The 25,338-nt window shown below is 43.0% G+C and overlaps 2 long non-coding RNA genes across 7 annotated transcripts; both read right to left on the bottom strand.

The window, feature by feature from the left end:
• Positions 1–1,186: 1,186 nt before the first annotated feature.
• Positions 1,187–3,233, bottom strand: LOC128872151 (uncharacterized). The gene is made up of 3 exons (XR_008456109.1): positions 2,312–3,233; positions 1,716–2,185; positions 1,187–1,590 (listed from the first exon to the last, which is right to left on the bottom strand). It is a non-coding gene; the product is annotated as an uncharacterized LOC128872151 (long non-coding RNA).
• A 4,664-nt stretch (positions 3,234–7,897) lies between these two features.
• Positions 7,898–14,963, bottom strand: LOC128872251 (uncharacterized). 6 transcript variants are annotated; one of them, XR_008456131.1, is made up of 8 exons: positions 14,831–14,963; positions 12,713–12,919; positions 12,040–12,098; positions 11,874–11,932; positions 9,884–11,765; positions 9,719–9,777; positions 9,012–9,612; positions 7,898–8,908 (listed from the first exon to the last, which is right to left on the bottom strand). It is a non-coding gene; the product is annotated as an uncharacterized LOC128872251 (long non-coding RNA). The 6 variants fall into 6 exon arrangements; XR_008456134.1 differs by lacking the exon at positions 14,831–14,963 and having other exon boundaries at positions 9,884–10,165; positions 10,230–11,765; positions 12,713–14,815; XR_008456135.1 differs by lacking the exon at positions 14,831–14,963 and having other exon boundaries at positions 9,884–10,352; positions 10,552–11,765; positions 12,713–14,815.
• Positions 14,964–25,338: the final 10,375 nt, after the last annotated feature.

Raw genomic sequence — 25,338 nt, 5'->3', positions numbered from 1 at the left:
CGTCGTCGCTCTGCGAGTAACGATAACAACAGTTCCTGGAATTCTTCGTACCGTCGCTTCCATGAAATCTCCGTAAACACGAAATGATGTTTGTAGTACGGGCTTAGCAACCCCGAGGTACCCAATAAATGAGAAATAAGAGATACTGGGAACAGTATTAAAACAATGCAGGGGTCACGTAAGACGATGACAAGACGAATAGAAATAAGCTAGTAATAAGTAAACGGTAGTGCAATAACTTTGTATAATAAGTTACGCGCTTTGAATAAATGAATAAATCAATGAAATTATCCACGAGGCCCGAACCGTCGGGATCTATAAAATCCTTCGTGAAAACGGCATCGGTCACGCGATCGAAACATCGCTTGCGTACTTTTTGATTCTTTTATTACAAATAAACGAACAAGAAATTGAAGACGTCGCTCGTTTTACGATGCCAGGAGAACGGGAGTTCGAGACGCGTTTTTGTCGAAATGCAATCTTTTGCGGTGGACCCTCGAGCCCGTGACCAATAATAGAGCAATAAAAACGTCGCGTAGCGTGTTTCAAAGCGACGGTAATGGGGCTTGAAAGCTCCCAAGCTAGGAAAAGGAAGTAGAAAGGGGTGACGGGGCGCGAAGAAAAAGAAAAAATCGTGCTGGAGATGAGAGACATTCGTCTTCGAAGGCGTTCAACCGTTTGATAGCGGAACCACCCAGCGTCTGCGTCGCGAGCTTCACGGAGGAAATCGGCTGCGACCGTCGGGAACCGTTTTCAAAGTGACAACCGTAGGAACTCGGATTTCCATGCATTCGAACGACCCTGTGCAAACAAGCACCGTATCGCGCGATGTATCGCTGCTTTTTCTATGCGCCCACTGAAGGGAAAGCTGAGGGGAAAGCTGAGGGGAAAGCTGAGGGGAAAGCTGAGGCTTCGACTTGCGCGAAAGGTATCGAACTGACGCATTTTTTATGCAGGAAGAAGCTGGAGGAGGTTGGAGGGAAGATCTAGGGAATCTAGGGAGTTGTAAACTTGTAGTTTTGCGGAATTTCATGTGAGACCTGCTGGTCAATCATAAATTGTATTAATAGTATAAAACTTGAGAATGTTTTCCTTGTTGAAGTATAAATACTTTATAAAAATGAATAAATAATTTTTACGAAGTAAGTAACTATTAACATTAACTATTCATATTATTAATATGAATGATTGAATGTATCGGGGCTCCTACAAGAAATTTTATAAAAAACGAGCATTGCAATTTAGAGTGAATCTGAAGGTATGACATCGACTCCTTTGTAAATCACGGCTACTGTATTTAAACGAACATGGTTCTCCGACAAACCGTCGTGTTTACACAAACGGAGCTTGGTTTCTCGATCATTTACTTCCTGAAGGACGGTCACCTATCCGACGACACTTTCCTGTTCCGCTAAAATCGGTGGGCGGGATCGTGACCAAGAATCGTTTCCGCTGGTCGTTAACACCTAACAGGGCTCCCCTAACGACCAAGGCAGGCCGTGAAATTGTTCATTACACGGAGATACAGCGGTCCTGTGGATATAAAGAAAAAACAGAAACCGGAGTTTTTCAATAGCCGGTATCGAGACTCTGAAAAACCAAACATAACAAAGCAAGGTTACGGTAAATTTAGAATTAAGCCTTTGCGCACCAGGCATTTTTCTATAAAATCAAATCCGGTTAAGTATGAATCATAAGAAGATCTATCAGGGTACCCATCGATAATCGTCGCGGATTGGCCAACATCTGCACGAAAGTCGAGTAGGAATAAATCGCAGCCAGTGAGCGAGCCCAATTACAGAAATTGACCGAGTCGTAATTAACGTCCGTTAAGTTTCGAAACGGCTTCTGACGGCTGAAGACCCTTCAAACCCTCGCGCGTGTGTATGTGCGCGTGTGGTCCGCGTCCCGGAGACCTCACATCAGGCCCTCGGAAGGCGTCAGACCTGTCGACGGTGGGTGGATGCCTTCCCGAAGACGAACGGCTTTTTTACGTGACGCCAGACGTTCCTTGCGCCTCGTCAAAATGTCAACGACTTGACCGATGGATCCAACGATTCACCCAACGCCGTCTGGATCACGCTTTCGCATGATCGATCGAGAAGCTTCGTGATCGAGGCAAGGGGTATCGAGTGTCTCCTACGTGCCTTTCCGCCATTTCCACAAATTTACGATAACTAGCTACCTAGAATGACTCTTTTCAAACTTCTGTATACAGGTCTTACGTACTATACATGTATAAATATCGGCTTTTATCGAGTTTCAGCGTGGCGCAAGGGGTTAATCAGTTATCGAAGGTCGCCAACAGTACCTGGCTCGACGCTTCACTTCCAGTTCCATCACTGGAACGTTCCTAGGCACGGTTCCCAGAAGCCTCTCCTCTTTCTCGAAAGAAAGAATTCCAAAGAGTCTCGAGGACCAAAGGCAAGATACCAACCAATCATCGCCGTTAATCGAATCAGTGGACATTCTTCCCTCGTGAAACGGCATTGTTTACGGCGACGTGGCCGTGTCACCTCGTCTCGGAATGAGATCGCATAAATAGCCCTAACGGGGGCCTCCTTCCTCGACGCTAAGTCATCGGCGATGCTCATTGTGAGCCGCGTCCAAGTTCTTTCTCTTTCACCTTTCCGTTCACCAGGCGTCTTCACGTTTCTCGGTTCTCCCCTCCCAGGAATACCGAGGCAGTGTGTGTCACTGTTGTGACGCAGCAACACGCAGATTCGATCAGGGCGGACGGAGAGCGCAGGAACCCGAGAGGCGAGAGGCGACTGCTCATTGTGCATTCGAAAAATGACCACACGGATTTTTCTCTCGGTTCCATTGAGCCTGGAGAGGCTCGAGAGACTCGAGTCACTCTCTCTCTTCTCTCTGCACCCGTTGGTTCATTCATAATATACCACACTCGAGTGGACGTGGAGGCTCGAAGCGGACCGGATGGTATTTCGTTTTTTGACAGGCCAGCGGTGATCCCTCGTTCGAATTACGAGTGTGCCCGGGAGCTCGTGGGTATTTTGCTTATAGTATAAATAATCGGACGATCCCGATAGACGGAGGACCCGTGAGTCGTCGAATCGTCAAGTTTCGGGACCGATAGCTGCTCGCGAATCATTTAAGATCCCTGTCGAGGTACTTCTTCGATTAAACCACGACCACGCCACGTTTTACGAAGTTCAAGTGTCAAGATTTTGTTACTTTTACACAGACTCTTGTGAAACGTACAGATCTTCGTGTGAATTTTTTCAATTTATTGTAAACCTTTGGAAAAAGAGAATAACAATTATTGACCGCGCCGTTATCGAGGAAGAAATTTATTTACCAATTCATTTACCATTTCATTTACCATCCGCGTTGCCTTTAGTCGTGACATCGCATTATCCTCGGCTCAGCACCGATTCCTCTTCCTCGACACGAGCAATTCCAGCTCCTACTCGACGCCATCGATGATTCTTGCAACGCGGTGCCGCGATGTCTGCGGGATTCCATTGGAATTCGTCTTTCCTCAAATATTTGCTCTCTCGCGTGGCACTCGAGTAGCTTTGAGCCGTTTCGTTGCGACTCACGATTCGGCGTTAAGAACGCCACGGACGCGACTGGCCCTCCATGTTGACCAAGAAAGCGATATGTTTGACGCCTTCTGGTATTTTCGAATCAGGTGCCGCTGAGAAAGTGATTCACCTTATTCTACCTAATCGTGGAGCTACACAAAACAAAAACCACTATTAAATAGTACGCTGTATACAGTCAGTCCCATAAATGTTCGTACCCTCCATGTCTACGTATATAAATGTCACTGAATTAAATAATAGATTTGATATTACATATTCATATACACATCGACATACTTATACAAACATGCAGTTCGAAACATCGAACCTGCCATTTGATTTAAACAAATTTCTTTCGAGTTTCGAGAAGAGTCTTACCAACGTTAAACAAACCAATCGAATCCAGCATATTCGTTCGATCAAACATACATCTCGCGACTGTAAAGCGCTACTAAAACGATTTCACGATAGTTGGATGCACGGTGGCCGACTTTTATTTTTGTTTCCTCGTCTCTAACTAGACGGCTTGGCACCTAGCACGGTACCGTCATCTAGCTGGCGGGCAACTATTATTCTTCCGGTCGATTCGTCGATCGCCAGAGCGTTTTATCGTTGATTTATCTCTTGTTTGCTTTCTCTGTTCCCGGCGCGGATACGCGGCAAACGACCGATTTATGGACGCTCGAGGATCGGTCGCGACGTCTTCGAGACACCAGGACTTCACTGCAGAACAGGGTTGCCGCGTTCGCTCCTACGGCGCCGCGTTCTTAACACCTTTGGCTACCAGTCTATTTAAAAAGAGGGCAACGAAGAACAGAACATTAGTATATATTAATATTAATGAAACACGGTTACTTATGCTGGCTTTTATCCGTATAATTATTGGACTGTCTGGAAAGTCCATGCCGATTTTTGGTAGGTGGTACGCGTCTGTTTATATTGGAATGGTTGAAAACATTTAACATGGGTGTGTCCCTTAAAAGGTGGAAAGGTCGTGGAACAAAATGGTACTTATATAATTCAATAAATACATATCAAATGGCACGAACTTTCTGGACAACCCAATAGTAGATGCAATCTCTAAAGAAGTTGATGACACAGCAGACGATTCAATCTCTAAGCTTCGTGAAATTCGTCAAACTCAACAATCAACGAAACTTATCTATAATCGAGGTCTACCACAACCCTACCACCCCCTACCTATCAACAACCTCAACTTCTCGGTATTCCACGAGGAGTGCAACTCCCCCGCAATGTTTCCTTAGATGTTCAAAATAGCAAAGCGAATCATACCGATCCGCGAGTTCCCTAATTGAAATTCGGAAGACTCGGTTCCAACGACGCGTCCCCCTGGCAACTTGTTCGCGGATGCCGGCTGCACGCTCCGCGAATTCTGATTCGTTTCTGGAAGTTCGCGAGGTCCGGAGCGAGACGAGGGGACCGGGAGAGAGGGAGCGAAAGGAAGCGAGTCGGTGGAGCCCGTTCTCTGTTGACTTTGGCTCGAGGCCTCGCTTAGGTGGCAGTACGGATGGAAATATCGGCCGCTAAAATAATTCGACGACAAAGAGAGGCGATCCAACGACAGCTCGACCGTCTGGTATCTCCGATTGGCGGGCTTTTTAAATTTAAACTGGCCTCGGAAATAGTCGCTCGGAGATTTTCGGTTCGCGCCGCGGCGTTGTACACGATGAAAGCCCTCTGTTTTATGGGCCGCGGTTCGATCGGAATGTACGTTGTCCGAGCGAACGAGATACAGAGCGCCTTACAAAATGAAAGTTTAACGACACCTGCGCACGGATATATGATACCTGAATTTCTTTGAAAACGCCTGGACGAATCCGTGAACGACGACGTATTCGCGTTAACGCTTCGCGAACTGTCCATTCTAAATCACAATCCGGAGGCATTGATTTCAGTCGTGATCGCGAATCGAATCTGTTATCAAATTATCGAACTGTTTATCAAAATTATTAGAACACTTGGATATTTTGATGTTTCAGTGTCTTAAAACAATTCTCACCATATTAGATATCCTAATACAATTACTTTGATGAAAAACAGTTTCGAGACACAGTGTTAATTCTTATCGTATTAAATATCGTAGTACAATTACTTTTATGAAAAACGAACACCTTGCACTCCGCTGAGGCCCGAATGGTCGCACTGAATTTAACAACGAGCCTGACTCGTGATTTTCAAGCTTGGTCTAGAATTTTCATCGCGAGACCTTTCCACCTAACTAAGGACTATACACGCGTTATTTGTTTTCGACCATTCCGATGTATTCAGGCCCGTACCACCTGCCAAAAATCGGCATGGACATTCCGGACGAGTCAATGTGATACAAAAAAGAAATCGTCCTCAAGATCCACCTACGTCTATACATGTAATACTACCACGAGTCCATGATGGAATAATCTCTGAAGCTTGCGCAAAATTTCGGAGGGTGTAAAAGGGGGCGTGAAAAGCGTGGAGAAAAGAGGAACGAAAGGACAGAGATTGTAGGTAGCAGGACGTGGGAAAGCTGGTGGACAACGGACCACGGATATGCCCCTGACCATTCACCTGTCAAACCACCTTCCTCCTCTTCGCCTTCTTCATCGCGGCGCTGGTACGCGTCGCGTCGACTGCTCACGTAGTCGCGCCTACCAAAACATCCTCGACGATCCTCCATTTGACTCGCCATTCACCGGCGGCGAAACAGCTTAATATAATCCTATTTAAGGAGCTGCCATTGTGAGCGAGGGTGGTACGTGACCGAAATTATTTACTCGTTTATTAGATGTCGCTGACCGATCGGCAGATCCGACGCTTCGGAATCGGCCATTGTCCAAACGATGGAGTGGAATCGGTCGGTCCGAAGCTGCTCCATCCACGAAGAGACCTGAGGATGGAGGACTAATTCAGACAGAGGATCGATACTTACGTTAGATTAGTTAGATTAGTATTACTTACAAAGAGATTCTCAATTTGATCGATTCCTTCAGTTGGTCTGTTCGTTTATTTTCACTCGTTTTAAACGTAACGTTAAATCTTTGTAAACGTACGCAGAAATGATTTAATCCTAAAATAAATAACATTCACGTTTATTTTGTTCGTTTGAAAATGTAATTTTATTTTTAATTAACGATAGAATTTTGTGAAATTTTGAAGAACTTCATTTTATAAAATATTTTGTTTTCAAGAATATACATTAAAAGAATACGTATTAATCCTACGTGGATAATCCTACATTAATAAATACTTCTAAATAAATTAAATAATATAATTTAAAAAAAAAAGAAAGACGATCGAAATTCTATTTGATTTAAAATTGTTTAATTTATGGTAGGTCTGTTCTAGGATATAGCTACCTGGAGAGCATGCGCGTGTATACGAGATGTCATCACAGAAAACAAGATTTCCACGAGACTCGTGATTCTGGGTGTTTTCCAGACCGCCAGAGCGAACGGTGTTCATCCTCGCGTGTGTTTCAAACTCCTCGAATCTCGTATAAATTTTCTACTAGCGTCGCGTTTCCCGGAGCGTACCTGAAACAAGAGATGAAATTAATTCCGGACTAATCTCTACGGGATAACTAAACCCATCGACCATTTTCTTTTTCGTTTACTTTAAACAATTGATAGCGTTCTAAATACTTCTCTTGTGCTTTCAATATATACTTTATAAGCACCGTAGTTGATCCACAGGATCGAGATGATTGCTTCATCGAGAGAAGAAAGGCAGCATTCGTTATTCCGAATGTGCAGGAAATTGCGAAATATACAATACACGCGCAATGTACAATATCGAAAATATCGAAAGTAAGGATAAAAATAAATCAGTCGAATGTTCGCGGATTTAAATAAGAGAGACCTGTACGATCCTGTTTGCCATTCGGTTGCTGAACGGTAACGTGTTTGACAGTTATCGGAGTTACTTAAATAGAGTCGTATCATTGCCAGGGAACGATTAGATGCAATCGAATTCCAGGATCGGTCTGTCGGCGAAGTTTACACTCGAGTCTGGGCATAGCTTTGCTATGTTAGGTGGGCCAACATAAGCAAACCTCTTGAGACGAGGCACATGTGGCCAACAATGGGCCAAATAGCACAGAAGGTTACATGTGTAACGTAAGATAAGGACCGGAACCGGATGCCGGGAATTAAAGACAAAGGTTCCACCGCAGAGACGTGAGCCTTGGAAAGGCCGAGCGACCGATAAATTGCTCCTCGTCCTTTCCCTTACACTCCTTAAAATTCATCTGTCACGACAAACTTTTAACCAAAATAACAGTTTCTTTCGAAATATTTTACTAGATACTTTGAACCAATGTATGAAGAAAGAATGTTGATCAATTCATCCTGAAATTGTAGATAGGTGTTTTATTGCTCTTCTTTACTACCGATACCTAGACAACCGAATACAATTTGTCACTTTGACGTGACTCGTCCTATTTTATTATAAGCGGACTGCGAATACAAAATGCATTGAGCATGAGAAACATAAAAAAAATGTCGAAAGTAAAATTCCTATCGTAATATTTACAGAATAAAATAAATTCCTACTTAGCTTGAATTTTTGTACGTACATACATTCGTAAAGATTTTATTTTGCATAAAGATTCTCGGTCTAATTATAAGTTACAAACTAAGTTCTCGGTTTCACTCTTCGAATCCAGCGCGAACCTGACAATTTCATCCGAGGCTTCACAAGTTTCTACGATTCTCGAGTCCGACAGTTGGATCTCTGTTCGAATATCGGGTTCTACGAGCCTAGCCATGCGCTCCGTCGAATCCTAACTCGTGCGCGCGTAATCCTAGGACAACGACGGCATTGTGTTCTAGCGCACAGAAAAATCTACATATATCGCTCGGTACAAACTTCGATCGCGATCTACGCTCTATCTTCAAGCTATCATCGACGGACGAGAAACTGCCCGAAAGGAAGCGGACTTTATCTCCGATTTCCACATTTTCGGGCAATTCCTGATGGTAATTCGGCAACAGTACACAGAAGCCAGGGTATGGGGGCTCTCAGACTTTCGCAGGATTAACCGCAGACTTTCCCGGCTTCGAGGACGCTAGGAAGTGCTCGTGCGCGGGATTGGCCGACGGGATTAAAGGCGGAAGCGACGGGCCAAGTCCTGCGGGAAAGGTGACTCGCGGAGGACCACCCGTCGTGGCCGTTTAAAGGATTATCCTCCGAGGTGCCATCGTGTCAAAACACCAGCCCTCCTAGAATGGCTTGACTCCGATGGTCGTCGTCACTGAACGAAGGATCGTCGATCGACGGGCTTGTCGCGAAGGAAGCCGCCAAGCCAACGGGTCCGGAGTTCTGCGAGGTTGGTGGGTCAGCAACATGTCCCAAATGCAGAAATACTGAAAATAATGCATTCTCAATTTTATCCAAGTTTTTGTATCTATATTAGCCTTTTCTAAAATATAATATATTCTACAATAATATTAAATAACATATACATACATCCATATCAGAGTTATTAGTACACTCAGGATCAAAGAAGAAACGGAGAAATTAATGCTTGAGAGTCCAAGCATGACCCAAACATTTTTTTAGACGTCCAGACCTCCACTGACGCCAACTTAGTCGTTAGTTCGATTTCAACCCTTTCTCCAAACTCTGCTTCATCTTCCTTCGACCACTACACTGACACGATACGGCATTCGCAATACAATGATCGCCGTATGTGTGGCCACGTGTGCGAGGACACGTCTTGTCAAATAACGGAGGCAGTATGGCTACCGAGCACGCATTGTCCAATCGCGAACTGCTACCGAGACAAGGAGAAACTCCGCGCTGACAGTCAGCTCCATTAAGCTCCATTATGGCCACGAAAGATACACACATTGTGTATCCGTTTTGCACCTTCACCGAACTTTCTGTCGTTCCCGCAACTCGTTAGGCGTAAAGACGGATTGGCATCGCTCGAGGAGCGATAACGAGTTCTGCTTCGTAAGCAGGGATCGATCGAACCCAAGGATCGAATGCAAGGATGCGATTGGACGGTGTTTAATTGAGGACAGACTTGTAAAAGCGGTACGCTCCCACGGGATGAAAGTCTCTCCTGGAAAATATTCACAGCTCTTAGCAATAATTCTCAACGAAATCGAATATGAAATAAAGTTGACGTAACAGAGGATTGATAAAATAATAACAAATTAAACACTCACATTCGTACATGCATCAGCAACCTTGGAGAACTCCCGCTCCCACGGGATGAAAGTCTCTCCTGGAAAATATTCACAGCTCTTAGCAATAATTCTCAACGAAATCGAATATGAAATAAAATTGACGTAACAGAGGATTGATAAAATAATAACAAATTAAACACTCACATTCGTACACGCATCAGCAACCTTGGAGAACTTTTAATACTGTTTGGATTAGACCTGACTCTGCAGGAGCCGAAACGCTCAGTTTCGACGCTAAGTCTACCGTCAATACTTCGTTTGGTCAATAATGCTTTGTTTCCCACCCAGCGGTGTTTGTTTACATAATCACTGCATTGTTTAGCTCAGTGGCGAGTATAGGAAGAGAAATCTCAGTGTGACAACGCAGTGACAAACATCGCCTACTGGTATTTCACACGTGCAAGCTGGACCAAGGGACACCAGGGCCTGGAAGGAAGTATTAATTGCCGCTGCCTTTCGTCAGGCCGTTAATTAAGCGGTCACCGCCTACCCTGGCCGCTGGTGCCACGCTGTCTTGCGGCAGACAGCCTAGAAACACGATCGTCTGTTTCGTTTTGAATCCTAAAGGGCCTGGGTCTCCTTTCCACTTCCAAATCCTGTCACATCCCTGCCACTAACTCACTTTATGATTTTCTCAATTTCATATAGACTTCTACACTATCTTTATTATTATAATTCTTTATATATAATTCTTATATCTTTAATTAATTGTACATTTTATTTTCTAACCAAAGTGCGTTAACTTTCATCTTGATCTATTGATTTTAATGTTAAGCTTTGAAATTTGTTAGCTAGCCTATCGTTTTACCCACGTCTGGCTACAGACGCGTCAGTCGCATTTCTCGTCGTCCTCGCGAGCATTCAGGTTTTCATTCATGACGGAAAGCCGAGTCCGCCTCGCATCCTCGACAGGATTCCGAAAACGGTTCACTGTTTTCTCAGGCAGTCGGCCGGGCCTGCCTCGATATTGGCGGCTCTCTGTTTTCTTAAGCAGCGGGCCCACTTCCTTATTGCCACGCCCGAGGAAAAAAAAAAGAAGGATAGACAGCCTTCGGTGCCACGCTGTCTGCCAAAGACGGCATTCTCCCCAGCCACCACGAGCGCAGTCGTTCTTCTAATGCGATACTAATATAAACCAAAGAGATATAGTAGCAATATTTAATAGTAACAGTAATTCTTAATAATAACATTAAAAACTAAAACGGATGAAACGTAGACTAAGAAAAAATGCATTGTTATAGAATGGAGGAATTGTTACAGAGGTATAAGAAATCTTGTACTAATATTATCAACGTGATAGAAACTCTTCCAATCTACCAAAATAAAAATGGAAGGGAATCATATCTCAACCCTTCGCGTGTCCCTAGGCTGCCTATCAACGACACTTTTCCTCTCGTCAACCCCTCCACGCCCCGGGTCCCACCATTTCCGTAATTGGAAGGCTGTCCAGCGAGCTAATGGTGACGACGCTTTCCGTCTCCCCTCGCTCCCATAACCGCGGGCTGCGAACTTTCGAGCCGCGATCGAAGAAAGGCGCAGGTCGACGAAGGAGAGGGTGGCTAGGCAGGGTGGAGTGCCGCCCTTCGGGAAGGGAACGAAGGAATATCGACGGGAGGGGAGGACGGGTTTTCTTTGTTTTGCGTGAAAACAGCCGCAGGGGTGACGGACTCGGAGGGGTCGCTCAACGATGGACGCGTTGGAGCGTTTGCGCCTCCTCCAGGAAAGGGCTGTCGCTCGGGGCCGGGTGTTGATTGCTGTGTCGTTGGACATATCCAACGCCTTCGATACCCTGCCCTGGAGGGAGATAGCGGTGGCGCTGGATTATTTCCAGGTGAGGTTTCCACCTTATCTCCTGGAGGTGGTTTGGGACTATCTCCGCGGCAGGGAGGTAGTATTTACCGGCCGGTACCAGGTTGTGCACACGATGGAGACGCACCGCGGAGTTCCGCAGGGGTCGGTCCTCGGACCGCTTCTGTGGAACCTTGCGTATGACGCGGTGCTGCGGGTTGTCCTTCAGGTTTCCTTCCTGGAAAATGTTTATTTTTATTAGTTATATATGGTAAGTAATAAATTGGTACAGATATGGTTATAGTTAGGGAAGGCACTTTTGATTGTGAGAAATAAATTAATGTACCTGTAACGAACATGGCCCTCTTGGAAATTGTACGACGTTAAAGGTGGCCTATGTCTTTCCTGTAATACAGTTTATATTTATTAGTTGTATATGGTAAATAATAAATTGGTACAGATGGTTATAGTTAGGGAAGGCACTTTTGATTTTGAGAAATAAATTAATGTACCTGTAACGAACATGGTCCTCTTGGAAATTGTACGACGTTAAAGGTGGCCTATGTCTTTCCTGTAACACAGTTTATATTTATTAGTTACATATGGTAATATAATTAATGAAGATACCTGAGAAATGAATTAACGTAACTACCCTGAGGCTATTAGGAATTAACGAGACTTTCCCAATAAAAATAATAGAGTACAAACACGATCCATTTGGAATACTTCACCTATTTCTTATTACCAATTTTCTTAATTTTGAAAAAACTGGCAATGGATCAAAGAATTCGAAACAATTTTATTTCACATTTTCCCCCGATTAACTACCGTGTTTTCTAAAATTCTAGAGGCGACAGAAGCCTCGTTAATAAATCTCCTGAAAACCTCCGAGACCGGAATTCTCGAGCGTGATAACTAATTTGTTATCCGCTCGTCGCGAAGGTATTTCGTGATTTCATCGTGCTCCTTCCACCCACGCGCGTCGAAAGGTCGACGGAGATCTTCGCGGTACGTGGAGAAAGGAGCGGTGGTAAAAGAAAAAAAAAAAATAGAAAACCGCGAAGGAACGAATCGAGACGTAAATCAGGCGGCAATTAAAATTAGCGAGGGGTTCGCGCTAAACGGCCGGTTACATTTATCCGTTCACGGCTCTTTGATGAGTTTTCCCGAGAACGTCTCGATTACCTCGAACCTCTGTCGGTTTTTCGGCATTCGCAGCTCTCGAGGTTTACGCATATCCGTTGTCGCTTCCCTTTGATGTTGTTCGCCATCGAAACCTCTTCCTTCTCTACCATCGCCACCAAGCTCCGTCTCTCTCTCCCTCTCTCTCTCTCTTTCTACTTCCGTCTTCTGCGCGGAAGAAGAGAATTTTTCTTCTAACGCTTCGAAATCCTAAAAAAAAACGTTGACGGATAAACCGAAAAAAGTATATTTACCCGATCTCGACTTTCGCGAGCGACCGTCGATTACCTTCGAGTAAATCGGTAACATAGATTGCTGCAACAACTAATCCATCGTTCAAATGGAACGCGAAAGAGTTGGTAATAATTCCGTAGATATTTAAATCTGTACAAATATTACCTTACTAATTTAATATACCCAATTTCAGGAGTAAACAGAGACCTACATTGATAAGTTAACATAACCTCTTCGCGCCCTTGGTATGTAGACGTCTAGATTTTTATAATTATAATTACTGTCGATAATGAAACTAGAGATAATGAACTAGAGAATCCTTCCAAAAGAGGGGTACAAATTTTATGGTTTGGCTGCACCGATGTTATTTCCGATGTACGAAGAGGTTAAGGTTACTTTCGTACCGATAAAGGCAACAAAAAAAAAGTTTGCATAAGTAGACGCCAATATTAGACAGAGAATTCTCCAGTTGAAAGGAACCTTTGTGAAGATAGCTACCGATATAATTAACGTAGTCCAGACTTTACCACGATTAAGTGTCGTAGGTCATTAGACAAGAACAAAGCTTCGCAGCACCCAGCCTACTGCGTAACAATGGAAATTCGGCAAATCCGTCGGAAAGTCAAGATTGGGAGTTTCCAGACCAGATTGGCATTCCTCAATGAGGACGATTATCCGTCGGATCGTCTGGTGGCGTTATTCAGCTAAAGCCGGTATAAGCCGTGGATTGATGTACTTACTCAGGCCTTAGGTGAACGGCGACTTTTGAAATCGTTGTCGAAACGACTTCCACTTTTACCTACCGAGCGACTGGTGGCCATGTTTGAATATTCGATCGGTAATCCATAGGTTAATCTAGACATTCTAGACCCATTTACGAGTTCATCTAGAGAATGGAAGAGAGCATGAGGTTATCTCGGCCATCCTTTCCGATCCGACTCGTCCCTTTCTGCTCACGTACAGTGTACGTCGTACACATCCGAAGGAAGGTGGACATAAAGGGCACGAGGTCGAAAGAAAAAGGACATTCGCTGGATCGCTAGCACGAAAGACTTTCGGCAGGCTCATCTTTGTCTCTCCCATTCTCTCCGTGTTTTAAGTCGTTCCAGATGGCCCAGGACCCGAGGTTCCCTATCGTGGAAACCACCTACAGCCTGGGGACCCCCTTCTAAGCCGAAACAAATGTTACCCGTGGCGTCCTATCCCCGAACTAGCATTTCTTCCTTTTTCGGTAATAAACAAGAATGGAAAGCGACAAAGATACGAAGTTATCGACCGAGACGCGAGTGTGCATCAGTTGCGATTACTATTTTTTCTTTTTTTTTAAAAAAATGATTAAATGGAATACTGTAAATTTTAATAAAGCACGAATAAGGAGAAAAATAGGAACCGTCGCAATAAGTGATTTAAAAGGAAAAGGGATGACAGAGATTTTGAGGTTATTCCTCACCCACCAAAAGAAAACATTAGTAACAGTGACGAAATATCAACTAACGTTGTTGAAAATATCCCGAAGAATAGCTTAGAAATTCCCCTTATCGTTATTATCAAAGAATCGAGCGTCGTCGAGGGTTTTCGATGCATTAACGTCACCGTCCACGAAAAGATTTCCTTTCACAAGTACGGAAAAGGGGTCTTTCGAGAAAACGGCGCAAGCTCGTCCCTTATTAAGTGGCTTCGCCCAGCTTCGCCTCGAGCGCGGCGGAATGATCGAAGAATCCGTAAGTGGCACCGTAGAAATCGAATATTTAGACTGGCCGTGACGTGTGTACTCGTAAGTTTTCCATTTTATTGCCGGGCTGCGTTAATTGTGACAGGTCCCGCGGACGTTTCGGTTATTTTTTTAACCACGACCTTCTCGGGCCTTACCTACGGGAGTCACCTTACCTCTTTTTAGCCGAAACTCTCGAGATGATCTCGACGAGATCTGTCCTCGAAGTGTGAACGGAAACACTTCTATTATCGATAGAACTTTTCACGATTTTATGACTCTCGTCGGAGCGTCGCGAAGTTATCTATAACCATCGATAATGACCACTCTAGAGGGACGAATTTCGTAAGAAAGAAGCGACGAAGGAAACGTTCAATGGGGGAAGTGTCGCTGTAGTATTAATTGATTAATTGAATAGATGTCGTTTAGGTTATGTAGAGAATGGAAAGGGGAGTCTTCATGTGTCGCTTATTAGCGCCACGAAATAACATTAACCGATTTTTTTAGCTAAGTAGTAAATATAGTCGTTTATATCGATAAAACGTTGCAAAATTTTATAAAATGTTATAAAATATTCCATTATGTGAACGTGACCTAATCTTACATCAGAGAGTTGCTTATTTGATTCTGCCCATTGACAGAATTTTTATCTAGATAAAAATATTAACTAATACATAATATCAGGTAGACTGGAAAGTAATGTCGTTTTTGCAATTTTGAATCCTTGTTTTTATCGGTCATTGAAAATTTGCACACCAGGTTGATAACGAGGACGATTACATAATTGCTTAAAAATAGAAATTTATCAAAAATTTGTTTGAATTTAATGTAAAAGAAACGACATTACTTTCCAGTCTACCTAATACATAAAGTCTTCGATCCATGATTTACTGGAATAAATTACTGGACGGAAAGAGTCATCCGAAGGGTTATTTCTAACTCGGCGACCGAATAAATATTTTCGTCGACTCATTGCGTTTCTATTGATATGCAAATCGCATGTTACATTAGATACAAGTCGCGTATCGCGTAGTGGGTCATCGATCACCAAGGCGAAAGTTTTGACACGAATTTTATATAGGGAACAAATGGTTGATAAGTCGTCCCGTCGATAAAAATGCAAAGAGAATTGTAAGTAAGACCTGTTCCCATTTGACTAACCTACCTGTTGTGCCAAGGTCACGCGGAAGATTCAATATTGATTCAGAAAATATACGAAATCGGACGGTGAACAGGTTGGGACAGGGGGTTCGAGCTGTGTTTTTATTTAGTCTGGGTTAAAGCATTTAAGGATTCTGCTTCGTGTATTACGCGAAGTACACGTAATTCTGTGCCGTGATTTTTATACGTAACTGATCGATCTTCGATGTAAACGAAATATAAACGAAAATAATAATTTCTCTGGAAATTATAATTCAGCGAGACGGTTAATAATATCTCTGTAAACCTTTCATATTCATAGGTGAAAATAGAACAAGTTCAATTTCTCGTACTCGATGACTATCGATAGATCAGTAAAGCCTTTTGGGGATGAAATTGATTTCAATGTCTTTATTGATTAAATGAACTTCTTTTTTTGATGTAGACAGTGACCTCTAGTGACTTCAGTGAAATTCTAATCTTGAACTTTCTAACTGGTAAGGTAGATTTCTACTAGACGCTTTTACCATCCATTTTATCGACACTGTGCGAACTGTGTTACCTACAGTTGCAAATCAAGTGAGCGACTTGCGCACCACGTATGACTAATTGTAATCTCTTTTCTTTTGCTATTTTCTCCACAATAGATATAAGAAACCCGAAAGGATTTTTGAGGAAGGTAAAGGCACAACAAAAACAACGATCATAAATAGTCAAGTAAGGGAAAGATAAGAAGTAAGATAAGGCGGGTCTAACAAAAAGAATTAACTGGCACTAAGTGAAACTACAAACAGAAAAGTACCTTATTCCAGCTAGTTTTTAAGGTGTGATATGTGAGAGAGATATGAAGGGAGTGAGTGAGGTCAAAGCGAGAAAGTATGTTAGTTGGTACAGGATATAAAGCAACCTGTAAAAAAAATGTGCAAACAAAAATGTGATGTAATCAACTAGAGAAAGTATTAGTGAAATAGTTCTGTTTCTGTATAAACTGATCACTTTAATAAGTAACTGAATAACTGACTAATTGTAAGCTCAAAAACTACGACTTGGGTATTTGTACTCTACTTTACCGACTGCTGTTGCTCCCTATAAATATTTGTGATACCAACCATCGATCACATGGAATTTCTGAAGCCAACAAACTTATCATTTATAAATTCGAAATCCTTTTTTAATTCTTTATAACGATAATTTATTTCATGATGCGTGTATTGTAGGTACAATGTCTATGACAATTGTACCTTGGATGCTTTCGAACTGTAATATTTTCCATGTTATGGAAAAATATAATGAAAGCAATACATTTCCGTGATTATTTTTCCGAAAGATTAAATATCCAGAATTTAGTTAAGGGTTGGCAGGAGTCGATGCAGAAAAGAAAGATACTTTTTTGGTATCATCTTCCTGCTGGACGGTCCAACCAGATGGTTCACGTCCGAAAGCTCGTAACGATACTCTGTCTTGTAAACATAGAAAGGGCGGGAAAAGTATTGCCAGCTCTCCCTGTCGCGGTCCAACTAGTTTCCTACCAGAAAACTGTCTTAAACATTTCTACCGCCGGAAAGGACGGGTGGTGGAAGAAAGAGTTAAGATTTATAGCTTCCGGTTCGTCGAAGAAAATTCTTAGAAGATGGCGTTGTGTTCGCGAAGACCACGATTTCGCGCTAGAACGCATCGACTGCTGATTATCGAAAGAAAAACGAAATAAAAGGAAATAGGTGGAATTCAGAAATAGGTGGAAATCCAATTGTAGAAAACCAATCGATTGTATAACGAACGGATGTGTAACGGTACCTTCGGAAATCTAACGATATCAAATAAAACTACAGTGGGCACGTACGAACGATATTCAAATATACAAGATCGATCTCGGTACGTAAGCATAATGATCACTTGTTTTTGTAGCTAGCGTAAGCACATTTGAAGTGGCCTGTCGTTCATCGATCAACATAGAAATTGGCACTGACGAGGTAATCCCGTTGGATCGACACGAATCGACAATTGACTATTATTCTTTAAAATCGTCGACTATTAATTGCGGCACGACTCAATTCCGTGCAGTAATGCAAACATTGCAAACAGCTTGTAAATTTACAAATTCTCTATAAATTAAGAGGTTCGTATATAAATATTTAATTTTCAAGTTTACATTTTTATTAAATAGAATATACGTTCTAGCATATTGCAAAACAAGATATATGTAAATCGAATTATGTACGTTGCAATAATGATTAAAGTTCTATGACGTCTGAATATTAATACGAGTCAGCCCTCAGGTGTCTCAGGACTCGAGTGGAAAAATCGCACGCAGTTACCATCGACTCGTAACGCAGGCCGCAGCGTGTTCATGGTGCCCGGTTTCTATTCCGGTAGGCCGAGTCTTTTAACAAACGGTCGTTAATTTTTAACGATGCCGTTAAACACGCTCGGCCCGGCAAGATGGCTGCAGCTGTAACGCTCTTCGGTCTCAGCTCGAACGAGGCCGATCGACGAGGGCGTATCGTGCCATAAATTTATGTCGCGGATTCCCCGATTCCCATGCAATTTCTATTCGCTTGGTCGAGGAGTTGGTACCACTGCGAACCGTTACCGACCGACTGCCGACCCTTTGCACTCCAAACGATTTTAGGTTATGCGTTGGTAATGTTTTGTTTAAATTAAAGTCTTTGGTACATCGAAAAATACGATTTTGCATTCGAATCATATGAGAAAATTGATGTATTTTTATTGCAGGAGTCTAAAAAGGTGAAACGAGGCCGCGGAGAATCGAACCGGCGATCCTCGGATTCACAGTCGAGCGTTTTACCTACACGACCAATCTCGTGCCCTACGGTTCGTGTGTCGTTTGACTCTTTATTATTGTGTATGGTAAGCGCAGATACTACGTTATATATACATATATATTTATACAAGGTTTATACAAAGGTATATATAAAAGTCTGTCCTCGTTAGAAACCCACGACGAAGTACTCTTGGTCTACCGTATTCTTGCTCTTGTTCCAGTGGGTCGATCCACAGTCGAGGACTTTACCTACACGATCAATCTCGTACCCTACCATTCATATGTCATTTGACTCTTTATTCTTGAGTATGGGAAGCGCAGGTACTACATTATATATACATATATATTTATACAAGGTTTATACAAAGGTATACATAAAATGCTGTCCTCGTTAGAAACCCACGACGAAAGACACGAGAGCGTATCACCGATCCCGCCACCCATGTCGTTCCACGGCGACGACAACCCTCAAGGACGCAGACAGTGGGGCGGTCTGTTGTCGCCACTTGAGAAAATCGAAATCGTCCTATCCACGAATGAAAATTACGTCCAGGGCTCCTTCGAGCGAATCGTCCTCGTGTCGATCTGTCCAGAAGCTCGTAAATTCCAGAAACGAACCTCGTCCCGGCTTTCCTCGGAGCTCCCTGGGCGCCCCTGGATTTCTGCGGTCCATCCTTGGCGCACAGTGTCTGGATAGTGTTTCTTTTGCGTAAGATCAAGCTCGTCCGGCGGAACAGCCCGCGGAGGAAGCGAGACGGGAGACCGGGCTCTCGAAATAAGACATGTTTATCCGCCGATGCTGCTATTTTCGAAAGAGCGCAAGTCCCTCTCGTGTGCGTAAGTCTCTATCGGAAGCTACCCTTGATTCCCTGCGATACAACCGAGCGGAAAGCCCGGATTTCACGGAATCGATGCCGATTCCCGTGAAATTTCGCAGTGTTTTCTCTTCGTTTTTAATCGCCTTCCAGACCGTGGAAAATCCCTCGGCGCGCAGGCGACCTCGATTCTCCCCTCCCACCGTGGAGTTATCTATTTTTCAAGCTCTTCGAAACGATTATTCGCGCTTCGATACTCTTGGTCTACCGTATTCTTGCTCTTGTTCTAGTGGTTGTAGATCGGTCTCGAGGGAATTAGAGATTCACTGGGTAACGTTCAATATTTATTCAGATGTTAACGGTTGAAAAGTAGAGGTGTAGGATGCGACACAGTGACAAGATCTTTAAAGAGACCTTTAAAAATTCATTTAAAAGTTCATTCGTGGTCATAAACTATGTATACAATTTGGGTTCATTAAACGGTGTCTTATGATACCTGAAAATTATAGTAGACTCATAGTTAATATTATACCTACTGGGGTTCGTTTGCAACTGTTCTGTGATGGAACAAATATCTAGTCTTTAATTAAATACAAAAATATTAACACCAAATTTTTATATGGAATTAAATTAGTAGGTAGGTTTGATGTTCCCAAATATATTTTTCATTATATAAATTTCATTATATACATATACAAGTGTCTATCCATGTACATATTTATGATGATATATTTATTTTAAAACATCAAGCCTGTTATTTAATTTAGACAAACTTCTTCAAGTAAGTCTTTAAGTAACTGTACACAAAAGTGTGGAAACGGTCATTTGACTAGTGTTAGGTTTAGTGTTAATTATATGCAATATTCTATCCACTATCAGTGATAATTAAAGGCGTCTAATAATGGCGCTCTCCTCAATTACTTCCGTTGTCCATCATCTGCCAGCGTCGATTACCAGTTAAACTCCTCAACGATTATCGAACAGCGGGGCAAATACGACCGTTAATCATTAATTTGATTACAGTTTGTCCGAGTCTGGTAATAGACGCTTTCCTGCTGCGTAGAAATTTTTCACTAACCGTCCCGCACCCCCGTGGAGACTGGTTGTTTACGCAACGTGTGTACCCCACTTAATCCAGTGTTTTAGTGTTTAGATCTCGACTACCGTAGGGGGTTGTTCTGACGCGACCTCTCAGAGATTCTTCGGACCCTTTTTTTTCTCTCTCTCGCTCGTCTTTCCTTCCAACTGCGAAAAAAAAAGAACTACACGGACACTCGTGCGTCCCGTGTAATTCCGAGTACCGGTAGCCCTCTCTGTAAGTAGTATTTTTCGCCAAGTAGCGTTCTCGGCGATCGTTCGAGCAGCATCGGACGAGACTAGGTGTTACACCGATTTTCAATACGCAGGGGCTTCGCGTTATTTTTAAAACCGCTAACCGTTTAATGTCTGTAGCCACCTGGCGGTGGGTGCGGCGAGGACTTAAAATATTGAAGCTTATCGCTAGACCACATGCTTATAAAATAACGGTATACTTTGCGAACAATCGAGGAAGGAGTTACGTTCGCGTAGCGTTCAAATATCTTCGACCGAACGGCGATGGTTTTTTCATGGCGCGATTCAAAACCCCTCAATTCGTACTTTTCATAAATTACACAAAATGAGTAACAATAACGGATGGTTGTCTACTTGGAATATTTAATTTGAGATAACAGACTAGGCTTCCTGTATGTATATCATATACAGCTATGATATAAAATATTCATCAATATATAGTTCAAATTTAGCTGAAACTTTCACACAGTTTTTCTCAGTAAATTTCAACGACTGCCTTTTCTTTAATCAGCTGAAAATTAAACAGCGAAGCTTTTCGATCTATTTTAAATTATTATTTTGACCAGATGACAAGGAATCACTCCAATTGTAAGTGAACAGACTTTTATCAATTCTACTCTTTCGTAATTTTAATTCTTTCCTCTCGTAAATTAACGAAGAAATAACACGCAGGATGGCTGACGAGAAATTACGTCTACCGAATATCATCCGTGCACACCAGAAATTCGGAAACATGAAGACACAAGGCGTCTGGTATGGCAACCACGTGCTGCTCCATTTTACCCCTTCTGTTCGCGTGGTCGTCACGTTCTTGCGCGGGACCCAGCCCAACAAAAGAAAACGGAGACGAAACTGTTTGTCCCGAATACAGTTTAGGGCCCAACCAAAACAGGGCCCCGTCGCCAGAGAAAAGATATCCGTTTCCTCAAAAGCAGCCGCTCGTCTCCACCTCGTAAGTGGCCCGAACCGAAACAGACCAGAAATCCAATCCGTACATAACTAACGGAATTAAATATTTTTAATTTTTGTTGCTTCTAGATTTTCTCCATTCATTCAGACTTCAGAGCGAAAGCACGTCCTGATATAGCAGAAAAGTAGGAGATAACAAGTACGAGGTAAAAGTAAAAGCTGTTTTATTTTTCAAGTACTTTTTCTATTGTGAGCGGATTTCAAGATACAGAATCTCTACTAAGAACGACTTCGTCCGGAACGACCGACTCGCACAAAATCCGCCGGGCACCTGACTGCTCGTCAACGGTTGTCAACGGCCGGCTCTCTGTTAAACAAAACACCGATAACGCTCGTGTGCCGCCAAAAGAATGCCGATCGGCGAATTCTTACGTGTTAATATTCCCGGTTGTATTCGTCCCGAAATATAATTTGTCTTGCGTTCGTTTGTTCTAAGGAAATTTCCTTCGAGCCCGTCGATTCGGAAGGGTCTTAGAAAACTCGTAGCTGCGAGGAAAGTCGACGCGGCTACAGGAACTGTACAGGTAAAGAAAATACATTTCGACGAGCGCAGGACAGGGGGATGCGACAGAAACGTAGGGGTTCGTAACGCGCGCCCACGATCAGCGGCATAAAATTACGGTATCGTGTAAACAGAGAATATCGTCGGCGCGTCTGATGGCCGCTTGGGTGGCCGTCAGGGCCTCACGTGTTCTCCACAAGCAGCGGAGGCTCTAACTTCGGCCTCGTCGAGCATCCAGATCGCGTGAATCGTCGAGGGTAAACGAGAAAACGGAAATTCGCGGCCTAAAGCGAGCAACGATCCAATTCCATCGAGGTGGAGTAATTTCAGAAGGAAAAGATGGATTTTTGGAGTTTCCTGGTGGGGAAGGTATGAAATATTCTGACAAAAATTTGTACGTTATTGTGGTGTATAAATACATTTTCTGGTCCAATTGATCAGGTTTGGTATGATTTCTAGGTTCGGTGAAGTAATACAGAAACAAGGAGCTGTTACTCGTGCAGAGAATGACGTGAGTGGTACGAGGACTTGTTAAGAAGATTCGTGGAGTCTCTTTTTAAAAAAAGTATGCAAAATTCTGCACATTATTGTAGTGTACAAATACATTTTCTGGTCTAATTCTGTTCCTCTAATTGATCATTCGTGGTACGATTTCTAGGTTCAGTGAAGTAATATAGATGAGAAGAGCCTTTGCTTACAAATATTGACTTTTTCGAAGTGTCGAGGAGTAGAAGGCCCCCTTAAAGCTGGAATCGTCTGCAGCTTGGAAGACGAATCGGGCGTTCAGGATCGAAATGGCCACCCCCGCCGGATGTAAACAGACGGAAAGTTCGTTGCGCACGTGAGACAGCCAGCGGCAATGTCTGGTTCCGGTCTGCGGTTTTCCTACGGGAACACGTGCGACCGAAACGGGGTTTTCTTCGGGTGGTCTCGGTCTTTATCTTAAAAAAAAAAAGAAAAAACGCGACGGAACAGTCCGCGATTCGGCCGGAGAGTCGCGTTGTTTATTGGGAAAGGAACAACGGGGCACACGTAGCCGTCGAAGGACATCAAACACCGCCCACGCGTTTATTTTTCTTCTCGATAGAGATGAATTGTAGCCGATACCTTCCGTCGAATGGCCAATTATGAAAGTGGAACTTTGATTTCGGGTCTTCTTGTGGAAGAAAGAAAAATAGAGGAACAGAATCTAGCGAAAAAGAAAAGAGGAGGAATTTAAAAATTTGGTCACTCGACAGATTCTTTAGAATCCCTGATAGGCATTCATTCGGATCATTGTTAAAAAACGCAAAGTGGCTGAAATACAGAATGCCTCCTAGGGTACTTTTGTTATTTTTACTTTTGTGAAATAACGGCCAACTTGGGACATGGGACGTTATATCCTGCCGGTGTACTTTCTCCTGCGTCGTGGACGTCTACAACTCGATTAGTTCTTTCCGAGGGGCCACTTAAAGCTGTCGCAGAAAACGTCATGGGTAAGCTTGGAAGCAGTAAAATAGTAAACACTAGCGAGCGCCACTATCTCTGCGGGGTGGTCCCAGGGAGAAAGGACCAGCACTTCACTTTCAACCCTTAAGGCACGAGGAACGTTCTCTAAGTATCTGGAAAGAGTATCAAGAAATTAACGTCCCCCAATCTCGAAAGTACTCGACGACCTACGTTAAGGTTACGACCCATTTTTAATTTTTATTTGGAGTTTCCCAGGGTCAAGGGTCTGTCATCGAACTAGCCTCATTGAAAATTGGATTCTTTGGCCCGAACGAAGAACCTACAGGAGGTCTTAAATTAAATTGCGTTTAAATGAATCGTTGATTTAAAAATAATAATGTAGCGTGTAGGCTACGCATGAATATCGTTCACTATTTTATTCAAGTATATCGTAAACAACGCTCGTGTGGAGCAATTTTCCTTCAAAATGATTATCCTTTAAAAGTACTAATACTCATTTCTTATTTAGCTCGCTTCTCATAAATCAATCCTCCGAACAACAATTTCGATTAATATATTCAAAGTGTGGAATCGCAAGTACCTCGAACTATAATTCTTTTTTTTTTTTTTTAGTTGTATCACACAAAATTTAAACGTTGTTTCTTGGTGTTCAGGGTGAAAATAGGTACGGTCGAGAGTCGACGTGGCCTACCACGCTCGTTGCAGAGATCCAGCCGAAGGCAAAGACAAGATGGCCGTGACGCTTCTCTTTCGTCAGATCGTTCGCCGTAACGCAAACAAACTCCTTGAGAATTCGTGGTCTAGAACGCACAAGGCGCGCGATATCGTCGGACAGACCCTGGACGACATTAAATGATCGCTCACCGGATATGTACTCCGTTCCCAGATTTCCGTGTTTCGCGGAACATCGGCGACGAACCTGGCAGCCGTCAGAAAGTAGCCGGACTCGAATTTTTTTAAACGAAATTTCACGATTCCCTTGGACCGATTTCTTCGATTACATCGTACGGTGGAAGATCAACGAATTTTCAATGTCGAGATCTTCCTGTTTACGAGTAATTCCTAGCTTTTAAATTCATTTTCAATCGACGATACTTTTATTTGTTTCGCAAACTTGATGGAAACTATTTTTGTTATCTTCGCGCGAGCATTCTGTCGTCAACTGTAACGTCTTTTAACTATGTAACCATCGACTGTATGCATTCTATATATTTCCGTCATCCACTCTCATCTTCAACCAAAGATATTAAAATAATAATAACGAGAATCGTGCAAGAGGTATCGAATAAAAATAAATTAAAAATATAATTAAAGGATGATTAGAAGTCTCGGTTAAAAGGGAATAAAGGAGTACTGTGCCGTTATCGGAACCTCTTCCGACGACGTTATCGAGCCAGGGAACATCGAGGCGTGAATCGAGCATTTCGTGGAACACGAATTAAGAGTGCACGTAGAGATTGCGTTCGCGATAAGTCCTCTACTGCGTCGTGGCCCTGTTACTCGACGAACTGTCACGTGCTCTCCAATATAAACATTCCGTCGGGGACTGATATCGATCAACGACTCGACTGACAGTCGGTTCATTTACCACTGGGTAAGATACATCTCCAAGTATTTAATCACAAATATTACCTACTCTGTTCGTTGATTTTTGATTTTTTTGGCTGATTTTATGCTACGAGCAGATTTCGTTTT

The sequence above is a fragment of the Hylaeus volcanicus genome, chromosome 2 (assembly GCF_026283585.1).
Source record: "Hylaeus volcanicus isolate JK05 chromosome 2, UHH_iyHylVolc1.0_haploid, whole genome shotgun sequence".
Taxonomy (NCBI): domain Eukaryota; kingdom Metazoa; phylum Arthropoda; class Insecta; order Hymenoptera; family Colletidae; genus Hylaeus; species Hylaeus volcanicus.
The sequence above is the reverse complement of the archived record's forward strand: the minus strand, read 5'-3'. Positions and strand labels throughout refer to the sequence as shown.